We start from the raw sequence: 8707 nt of genomic DNA, 5'->3' as shown, positions 1-8707 counted from the left end.
TTAACAAGCAGTTTAGCTTTCACTGATGCTGATTAATAAAGAAACATAATAATAATTGATAGAGTTGACTTTGATTCTTACATATGTTAAACTATTTTATTTTACTTTTATGTTTTAATGTATTTTATATTGTTGTTGTATTTGTTGATCATTTGATTATAACTTGTCCTTGCCATGATATAGCCCTTGATGCTGATATGGCAATAAAAACCAAAACAACAACAACACTACAATGTTAAACAACAGTTATGTAGAACCAGCTTAAAGAACTGCAAGAGTACAACTTTTTAGATGAAAAGCAGTTAGGTTAGAGTGTTATAATCAGATAAACAGTGAGTGAGTCATTGTGAAACTGTGTTTAGAGGATGTTGTTGATGCGGAAGTGTGTTTAATTTACAGCAGAGGGCACTACAGTATGCAGCCTGCAGACCTGTCCACAGAATTACAGATGCTTGACAGATTTTACCTGATGGATTTAAAGTCGTGAACGCTGAACTCTTAAGTGCAACCAACAAAATGTTGGGATCTGATGGCAGTGTGTGGGTCATGTGATCAAAGGTTTACTGTAATGACAACCTTCAGAGGAAAGATGATGGATGAACTTCAATGTTTATACAGTGCTTCATAAAATCACGTTTCACTTTCTATAGAGGTATGTATTTGTTTTATAGACATAACATTAATTCATAGCAGTTTTTGTTCTCTTATTAAACTCCAATGGTTTTAAAAGGTTTTTAAAGATTATATTTAATAATGTTTGCAAGTGTAAATGGAAATTATAATGGGAATCATTACCACACCCTTTTATTAAATATACTATCGGTGATCACATATTGATATAAATCTCTTTCAACCTTAATTAAAATATAGTAAACAAAAATGTATGATGTTTTCTTAGTGTTTTGTAAGAATGCCCTCATAATTTTGCATATTATTGCATTATCAGTATAGAATAAACTGTCTGAAGCAAAACATATACAAATAAGTTATTGCTTCCTTTAGTTTTCTGTTATTATCAAATAGCCAAATAGCAGTAAAACTGAATTTCTGATAATAACTGCAGGTTTCAGTTACGGTAACAGGTGCAACTATGATCAGATAAAATTATGAATATGTTATGTTTTTTTTATAAGACCTCTTTTTGTATTTCCCATAGTGCTGCACAACCAAGCACATGTGTTTTTATTATTCAATAAGTTAAACTAATACTTTTTAACATGTTTTACTTTTAAATTAGGCCTATTGTAGACTTTTTGCGCTTAAAAGTTTGGTATTACATGATTAGCTTCATCACAATACACTTACATCCCATATATAGTGGCTAAAAATAAAATGGAGTCAACATTTACTCACCATCTTGTTGTTCCAAACCTGTATGACTCTTTTTCTTCCATGGAACACAAAAGGAGATGTTAGGCCGAATGTTAGCCTCAGTCACCATTCACTTTAAGTGCATCTTTATTCCATACAATGGAATTGAATGGTGACTGAGACTGACATACTGCTTAACATCTCCTTTTGTGTTTCATGGAGAAAAGAAAGACCTGTACAAAAACTCTGGATTTGTTGGGTGAGTAAATGATTCATGACAGTATTTTCATTTTCAGGTGAACTGTCCTTTTAATGATTTGAGTGTATACGAATTGTATAATCGTATGTGATGTATATATTTTCTTTTTAGCTTTCCTTCTAGATAAGGAGATTACTAAACAGATACTGCATGATTTCTACACACCGGACATCAACACATGTAAGTAAGCATCAAAGTAAAAAACATAAAATTGTATTTAGTCATAATATATACTTTGTTTGATTGTGCTTTTACACAAATGAAAGTTTCGAGGGTATAAAGATAATTCAATGCACTCAACATTCTTAGAAATGACAAAACACTGCAAATTCTTTTATATCTTATCATTATTCACTATGAAACTGCTGATGGCAGCAAGTCTGTGCCAGTATGTGTTCACCACAAGCACACATTCAAAGAAATGTTGACCTTCTCAAAACGTGTAAGTGGACAATTGTGGCTAAGCCGAAAATACAGGGATATCTGAACCTAAATGTGCAACGTTTACATTTAATTACATAGATAGATAGATAGATAGATAGACAGGGAAAAATCAATGCTAAATGCAAATAATAAAATGCGACTAACCATGCATGGTAAGGATAGAAATATAAATAGGCTTATCAACACTTATGTTGCTAAAAATAACAAAATAAGTCTTGAAAACATCTGCGTTTTTAAAAATACAGGGGGCAATATGTCGCAAAAAAGTTTACGATTAAAATGCTCAAGTCGCTGCATTCATAAGTCAGGCATATGAGGTATCATTTGAAAGCTTAGAATCTGTACTTTTCATAGATAACCATCACTTTTGCTTTTGTGTAACATAAAATAACAAAATAAGGCCCGAAATCATCTGCGTCACAAATAAGTGCCACCTAGAAGTAATAATGGAGACATTTTTATATAAAAGTCTTATAAATAGCATCTAAATAGACAAACATATATCAAATGAAAGCGCTCATTCTCAGGAATGCGACTGTTTATTTTGTTGCCCTAATACCGCAGTTTAAAAGATTTTCAAAAGAATCACAAAGTGAAATATGATATTTATAAGACATCAAATGCAAACGTCTCTTTTATGCACCATTAACTGCTGCTGTAAGGCTCAAATAGCTAAAAACTTTATATCTGATTTTACCTTAGGCATTTTTCTAAAATATTAACCATTTTTGTACTTGTCTGTGAGCTTGCTTGTGTGAATAATCCAATGTTATATCTTAGATGTCCAGAACAAAATATGCAGTCCTGCAGGAAAAGCATGCCAAACAAATCATTGGAAATATATGTTACTGACTATTGATGATAATGTTCTATATCATCGTAGGGATCTCAGCTTTCTAAAGGCACCTAGATTGAGCTTCTAGTCCACTCAGAGACCGAGATATTCAATGAAACAATGGGGGTGGTGCATGAACTGAAAATTAGTCTGAATATCTACGGACGAGCACATCTGTGAGGGCTAAAATGCGTTAGAGCGCCACCTACATTTCAGATCAGCATATTGTGATGGAAGATTTTTCTAATACTTGCTGCCATCTAGTGGAATAAAATAAGACTTTTTGGAGGGCGATAGGGCGAACAGCAACAACAATATATATATATATATATATATATATATATATATATATATATATATATATATATATATATATATATATATATATATATATTATTTCTTTTTATCACAAGACTGTAAACATAAACAATTTTATTTAGGAATAATTGGACACTTTTTTATATTGGGGGGTTTTCTGAAAAATAAGACAAATTTTTGGCAATTAGTCCACAGTATGTGTGATTGGTAAGCTTTTAGATTTGAGTGTGAAAAATTGCAGACGTCAGCCCAAAAATGAAGGTTAAAACATGTCAAGTTTGTAAAAATGCAATCTTAAAAACCTTTATGGCATTTTCTACAAAAAATAAAAAATAAAAGATTAAATAACTTTAATAATGTCAAGTTGTGTAACCATCTAGTAAAAAAGGCTTAAAATACTTTCCTTGCACCTTGAACACACGGGAGTGTACACTTAACTTAAATTTAAAGTAACTTAAAGGTAAAAAAAAAAAAAATTTTTTTTTTTTTTTTTTTTTTTATTTAAACAAATATCTTGAATTTTTAAGCCGCCCTTTTTTTTTTTTTTTATTTAAACAAATATCTTGAATTTCTACCGCCCCTGGAGTTCGCTAAGTTCACTAGTTCAAATCCCAGGGTGTGCTGAGTGACTCCAGCCAGGTCTCTTGCTAGGGAGGGTAGAGTCACATGGGGTAACCTCCTCATGGTCACTATAATGTGGTTTGTTCTCAGTGGGACACGTGGTGAGTTGAGTGTGGATGCCACAGTGGATGGCATGAAGCCTCCACATGCACTATGTCTCCATGGCAACACACTCAACGAGCCACGTGATAAGATGTGCAGGTTGATGTTCTCAGACACAGAGGCAACTGGGATTCATCCTCTGCCACCCGGATTGAGGCGAATCACTACGCAACCACAAGGACTTATAAGCACACTGGGAATTGGGCATTCCAAATTGGGGGAAAAATAAAAAAAATGTATGCATATCCAACATGTTCAGACTGAAAACATGTCCATCATAGTTGAGGTTTATTCAAGTAATTGTTTAGTGGGAATTGCATTTTAACTGTATTTTTGAATAATTTAATAGATCCAAACAAAAAAATGAGTGTCAAATGATTGACCCTAATACATTAAAATGTTGTCATTTAAGGATATTTCTGTAAATATTTTGTACAGTAAATAATTTTGGTACTTTGGGTCCACACGAGATGTCCTATTGTCATTAAGGAATTTGTAGAACTGATGCTACATTCAACTTTAAAAAGTGTTACTGCTGTAATGTGAATTTAACCAGCACTTTCTCAAGTGTAAAGATGAGGCCAAAAAAAACCTTGAAATAATTAATAGCAAGTCGAGAAATTAGCTTGTGGTTATGTTCAGGAAGTGTCACAGCTTAAAGAAAAAGATGACATTTCCTGAACTATCTTGAACCCTTTCAGGCCTTCAGACATCGCTGTTGCTATAAGAGGACACAAGATTTCATGAGTCAGCAAACTAAACTAACTTCCCTTTGCACATTTCACAAGTTCTTTTAAGTTCTTGACTTTTTATCTGCTGTGTCGATTGTCTATGTTTGTTGATTTAATATTTCAATGCCTCTTCATGGGTCATTTTGAGAGGGGGCGACGTCACAAAAAAAAAGTGGATTGCAGACATTGAGAAACTAAAGAGGTAAGAATTATCATTTGTCACTATTGGTGAGGAGGCTTTATGACAGAAATATGTGCAGTGATGCAGACCTCATTATTTAAAGATGGCAAAACGTCACCGTGCAATTTGTTGTTTGAATAGTGTTGCATGAAAATGATGTCAGTTTTATTATGTTGCAACTAAAACTAAATATCACTGATGAACAATTCGCTTTTTATGACATTTAAGTATACTGTACTTTTTCAGATAACATTAAATTACCATAACAGTGGTCACCATCAGTGCGTGCTGTCTCACGAATACTTGCATCCTCTGACCTCAACAAGGTTGCGGATTTGTGTTAAAAGCTTTGATTTCATTATAATATCACAAACTGTTGAAAGAAACTCAATCATGGAGTTTACTCTAGTCAAACATGAAAAAGAGTCGGGATGTTTGCTGTGGCATTGCTGTTTAAATCAAAACACACATTAGCATGTACAAATATATCTAGTGTTTTAACAGTTAACTGTACTATTGTGAAGGGTGACGTTAAGGTGGGTTTACCTCAGTAGTGCATAAAGTTCAAAGCTAGCACAAGTTGAGATGCAGCTGAAAAACGAATTCAACAAACGCTGAGATGTTTTAAATAACAGCAGACTCTGAAATTAAAAAATAGATTTTTGCGGTAAACGCATGTGCGTAAATGTTGTGATTTTTATTTTACATAAGCAAATGCTCCAGTGATGCCAATATGATTCTAATAAATGTAATAACTTAATCGTTTGATTATATTATTGTTATTGAAGAGATAAGGGGAAATGTAGCAGATAAAGTGTAATTCACATGCAAGTTTGAAAAACAAATTGACCAACTTTGAATTACAATAATAACATGCCATTATGTTATTATTAGCATTAGCAATTTATGTTCATTTTAATTTGGTCCTAAGTAAACATTATTAACTTATGACAACTTAAGACTAATAAGTTCCATATTATTATTACAATTCAAATAGATTTTTTCATCATCATCATCATCATCATCATCATAAATTTAAGTATTCCACTGAAACAACTTGATGGAGAACAAGTATTAACAGGACTCAAAGTAAAGATTAAAACATATTACTGATGCAAGTATCATATTTTCAGCCACAAAGAAATAACATGATGCTTAGTTATATTACTACATGAACTGATGTAAGTGTAACTGTTAAATATGTAACAAAATATGCTAAATATATTAAAACAGTCAATAACAGACATCATCTTTCAATCAAGCTAAATGTGTTGCACCAATCAGCAGAGAGCAGACTGCAAAAAAATGACCAATCATCAGTCTGATTTACACTAATGCCACCTTAAAGGCCAAATACATTTCAAGAAGTAGTTTTTGATTAAAATAAAATTGATGGGTAGATAAACATACTGTACAGACTACTGTTGCCGTTTTGTCATGTCAGTGTTGACATGTTTTGCAACTAATTATAGCAACAACACAAAAACCTATTTTTTTCCCCCAGTATTTTTTTCTTTGAGTTTTGTTTGTCTGTATACATGCAAAGTTTATGTGTATTTCAAAAGTTCTAACAGTTGCATTGTTCCACTTACTGGTCAGAGTCTGGCGAGTTCACACGCTCAGTATATAGACTAAAGTTAAGATGGAAACTTTCTAAACCACAAAGCGAACTTCATCTTTTGACACTCAGATGCTGTTAATCAGATTCAGAATTAAATATATGATTGTTTTCACAGTTAAACAAAAGACACAAACATGTTGGCCTAGCTCAAAGCATGTGCAAGCAACTTTTATGTAGTTGTGCACTGTTTTGTGAGAGTTTAAAACCTTTGTTTATTAAGAGTCTAAGATATAAAGGAGTCTAGGATTAGAATCTTAATGGGTATTAAAAAATGTTTTACAAAGTACTATACATACAAAGTTACATTTTAAGGTGTTTAATTGAATAGTTTTGCTATGAGAGTTATTAAACTCCTATGAGGGAGCTGTTTCCAGTGGTAGCTTTGAAATTATGTGAAAATAAAATGTTTGTATGTCAAAAATGGTGTTTTTTAGAACAACAGCATATTTCAAAAAAGCTTAGATACAGATCAAACTGCCATTCCATGTTCAAAGGCAGACCATGTGACAGGAAGTGATAAGATGGTGTCTGTACTTTATATTCTAGATTGTCAGTAGGAGAGGAAGCCTCAGACTGAGTGATGGTGTGAATTTACTGTATCTACTGTGGGTGGAAAAATAAAATATTATTAGTTTGCTATATGGAAAGACCCTTTTTGTATGAAGGAGAGATTAAATGAATCTCAGATATGACATAGTTTATAAATAAAGTAGTTGGGATGCTTTTGGGAAACGGTCAATAATTCTAACATGATTCGTACAATCGTTTCTACTATCAACTTAAGCTTTTAAAAAAACTCGTAGATCTACAGCGATTTTCAAGTACTGCTTAAGTTACAGTGCTTTTGGGAAATGGTCCGTAATTCAAGATGATTCGTACGTTCATTTCTATGTTCTACTTTGGCTTTAAAAAAACAACAACTCGTAGATCTATGATGATTTTGAAGTACTACTTAAGTTATGTTGGTTTTGGGAAATTGTCTGCAATTGTATGATGATTTGTATGATCGTATCTACAATCTACTTATGCTTAAAAAAAGAGCACTCAGAGATCTAGGACGATTTTCAAGTACTACTCAAGTTACAATGTTTTTAGGAACGGCCAGTAATTCTAAGGTGAATTTTATGATTGTTTCTACGATCTACTTAAGCTTTATAAAAACCTCATAGATCTACAGGGATTTTCAAGTACTACTTCTTAAATTGCGATATTTTTGGGAAACGTCCATAATCCTAAAATTATTCGTACGCTCATTATTACAATCTACTTAGGCTTTAAAAAAACTCGTAGATCTACAGCGATTTTTATGTACTACTTAAGTTATGATGCCTTTGGAAAATGGTCCATAATTCCATGATTATTCATACGATCGTTTCTATGATCTATTTATGCTTAAAAAGAGCACTCATAGATCTACAATGGATTTCAAGTACTTAAGTTATGATGCATTTTGGAAATGGTATGTAAATCTAAGATGATTTGTACAATCGTTTCTACAATCTGCTTAGGCTTTTAAAAAAACTAGATTTATGACTATTTTCAAGTACTACTTAAGTTACAATGTTTTTAGGAAATGGTCTGCAAGTCTCCTAAGGTGGAGTGGAGTGGAGGTGGAGGAGGTGGTGGTGGTGGTGTAGTGGGCTAAAGCACATAACTGGTAATCAGGTTGCTGGTTTGATCCCCATAGCCACCACCATTGTGTCCTAGAGTAAGGCACTTAACTCAAGGTTGCTCCAGGGGGATTGTCCCTGTAATAAGGGCACTGTAAGTCACTTTGGATAAAAGTGTCTGCCAAATGCATAAATGTAAGATGATTAGTACAATCATATCTACAATCTACTTATGATAAAAAAAAAGAAGAGCACTCATAGATCTACAACAATTTTCAAGTTATACTTAAGATGCTTTTGGGAAAGGACTGTAAATCTAAGATGATATGTACGATTGTTTCTATGATCTACTACTTAAAAAAATATCATAGGTCTATGGTGATTTTCATATACTACTTAAATTACAATGCTTTAAGGAAATTGTCCGTAAGAACACTCGTATCTACAGCAGTTTTCAAGTAGGCTACTACTTAATATGCAATGCTTTTAGGAAACGGTCCGTAATTCTAAGATGATTCGTGTGATTGTTTCTACGATCTACTAAGGCTTAAAAAAAGCACTCGTAGGTCTATGTACTTTTCAAGTACTACCTAAATTACAATGCTTTTGGGAAACGGTCCATAATTTTAAAATAATTCATACAATGGTTTCTAAGATCTACTTAGGCCTGCTAT

At 32.7% G+C, this 8707-nt stretch overlaps 1 protein-coding gene across 4 annotated transcripts in view; it reads left to right on the top strand.

Annotated features, from left to right (window-relative positions):
• The first annotated feature begins 414 nt into the window (after positions 1-414).
• Positions 415-8707, top strand: part of LOC127455322 (transcriptional-regulating factor 1) — a 29807-nt gene continuing 21514 nt past the window's right edge. For 3 of the 4 annotated variants that reach the window (XM_051723114.1, XM_051723115.1, XM_051723111.1), the window contains exons 1-2: positions 415-652; positions 1682-1750. The gene's annotated coding sequence lies outside the window, so the exon portion shown is untranslated. Of the gene's footprint in view, positions 653-1681; positions 1751-4612; positions 4824-8707 lie in introns of those variants that run through there. The other variant, XM_051723113.1, reaches the window with a different exon arrangement.

This window comes from Myxocyprinus asiaticus, chromosome 17 (genome assembly GCF_019703515.2).
Source record: "Myxocyprinus asiaticus isolate MX2 ecotype Aquarium Trade chromosome 17, UBuf_Myxa_2, whole genome shotgun sequence".
In the NCBI taxonomy this organism is placed as follows: Eukaryota; Metazoa; Chordata; class Actinopteri; order Cypriniformes; family Catostomidae; genus Myxocyprinus; species Myxocyprinus asiaticus.
Note: the sequence above shows the minus strand (reverse complement) of the source record. Positions and strands in the feature narration are given on the sequence as shown.